The sequence below is a fragment of the Schistocerca serialis genome, unplaced genomic scaffold, assembly GCF_023864345.2.
Source record: "Schistocerca serialis cubense isolate TAMUIC-IGC-003099 unplaced genomic scaffold, iqSchSeri2.2 HiC_scaffold_1166, whole genome shotgun sequence".
In the NCBI taxonomy this organism is placed as follows: Eukaryota; Metazoa; Arthropoda; class Insecta; order Orthoptera; family Acrididae; genus Schistocerca; species Schistocerca serialis.
In genome coordinates this window covers 7,501-10,000 of record NW_026047366.1, presented here as the reverse complement: position 1 = coordinate 10,000, position 2,500 = coordinate 7,501, and positions in this window count along the sequence as shown.

Below are 2,500 nucleotides of genomic sequence, written 5' to 3'. Positions count from 1 at the left end.
GCTCTTATAGGGAGACGACACGTAGCTGAGTGCACAACATTTGGACCGCATGGTTCGCCGTTGTTGGCGCAGTCGTTGTACGGTCACATGTACCACGATGTATCATTCAGTACATGAGGACCAATGTGCAGTACAGTGTGTGATTTGGACGTACAATATCAGCGGACAGTTGACACAGGCCATACCACAGCGTAGGCTAAGTGCTTCGCCATGCGAATGCCAATGAACAACTGCGAATGCCAATGAGCATGTACGTCCTGCTGCCATCCACATTACAGTGTATAGCTGCACGGTGTTTAACATGAAGCGATACACTGGGGACCGGGCAGTGCGAGTAGCAAACTATATTGCGGGGGTTGCAGTTAGGCAACACTACACTAATTTAACGCGTCGTATGACAATTACAGAGCAGGTTAAGGCCCAACGTGTGTTGGGTTAAGGCCCAACGTGTGTTGGGTTAAGGCCCAACGTGTGTTGGGTTAAGGCCCAACGTGTGTTGGGTTAAGGCCCAACGTGTGTTGGGTTAAGGCCCAACGTGTGTTGGGTTAAGGCCCAACGTGTGTTGGGTTAAGGCCCAACGTGTGTTGGGTTAAGGCCCAACGTGTGTTGGGTTAAGGCCCAACGTGTGTTGGGTTAAGGCCCAACGTGTGTTGGGTTAAGGCCCAACGTGTGTTGGGTTACAGCGCAATATGGGTTACGTTAAGGTACGATATAGGTTAGGTTAAGGTACGATATAGGTTAGGTTAAGGTACGATATAGGTTAGGTTAAGGTACGATATAGGTTAGGTTAAGGTACGATATAGGTTAGGTTAAGGTACGATATAGGTTAGGTTAAGGCGGAACGTGGGTTAGGTTACGGCGCAACGTGGGTTAGGTTACGGCGCAACGTGGGTTAGGTTACGGCGCAACGTGGGTTAGGTTAAGGCGCAACGTGGGTTAGGTTAAGGCGCAACGTGGGTTAGGTTAAGGCGCAACGTGGGTTAGGTTAAGGCGCAACGTGGGTTAGGTTAAGGCGCAACGTAGGTTAGGTTAAGGCGCAACGTAGGTTAGGTTAAGGCGCAACATAGGTTAGGTTAAGGCGCAACATAGGTTAGGTTAAGGCGCAACATAGGTTAGGTTAAGGCGCAACATAGGTTAGGTTAAGGCGCAACATAGGTTAGGTTAAGGCGCAACATAGGTTAGGTTAAGGCGCAACATAGGTTAGGTTAAGGCGCAACATAGGTTAGGTTAAGGCGCAACATAGGTTAGGTTAAGGCGCAACATAGGTTAGGTTAAGGCGCAACATAGGTTAGGTTAAGGCGCAACATAGGTTAGGTTAAGGCGCAACATAGGTTAGGTTAAGGCGCAACATAGGTTAGGTTAAGGCGCAACATAGGTTAGGTTAAGGCGCAACATAGGTTAGGTTAAGGCGCAACATAGGTTAGGTTAAGGCGCAACATAGGTTAGGTTAAGGCGCAACATAGGTTAGGTTAAGGCGCAACATAGGTTAGGTTAAGGCGCAACATAGGTTAGGTTAAGGCGCAACATAGGTTAGGTTAAGGCGCAACATAGGTTAGGTTAAGGCGCAACATAGGTTAGGTTAAGGCGCAACATAGGTTAGGTTAAGGCGCAACATAGGTTAGGTTAAGGCGCAACATAGGTTAGGTTAAGGCGCAACATAGGTTAGGTTAAGGCGCAACATAGGTTAGGTTAAGGCGCAACATAGGTTAGGTTAAGGCGCAACATAGGTTAGGTTAAGGCGCAACATAGGTTAGGTTAAGGCGCAACATAGGTTAGGTTAAGGCGCAACATAGGTTAGGTTAAGGCGCAACATAGGTTAGGTTAAGGCGCAACATAGGTTAGGTTAAGGCGCAACATAGGTTAGGTTAAGGCGCAACATAGGTTAGGTTAAGGCGCAATATAGGTTAGGTTAAGGCGCAATATAGGTTAGGTTAAGTTACAATAGAGGTTAGGTTAAGGTACAATATAGGTTAGGTTAAGGTACAATATAGGTTAGGTTAAGGTACAATATAGGTTAGGTTAAGGTACAGTATAGTTTAGGTTAAGGTACACATTGTTGTAAGGAAAGGTGTAATGGGGGGGGGGGGGGCGGCGGCCGGTCGGTTTGTTGATTGTGATTATAGTAAGTGGATGCCTGCGGCATCATCTGATTTGCCACGTCAGGATGCACCTTTGGCTCATGACAGGCGGCGCTCTCATTCGATGCTTGTGGCAGACCTGTGTCTTTCATTCCTGCCATTGTTTGTGTGCTGTGAGAGGAGGCAGTATTGTGATGTTGGGTGCACCCCTGTGTAGGACATGTGTGGGTGTTGGTGGCTTGGCTGAGCAATGGTCGTTGTCGGGTGGGTGGGATATTCTGTTTTCTGAGTGGACCTCCCGGTCTGGTTATGATAGTGTGGATTGTCTAATGTGGCAGAGAGGATGCACTGGGTGTTGTTCCATGCTGGTGCTTACATATTGTCTGTGTGCCTGTTACAGGCAGAGAGTAGTGCGTGATAAG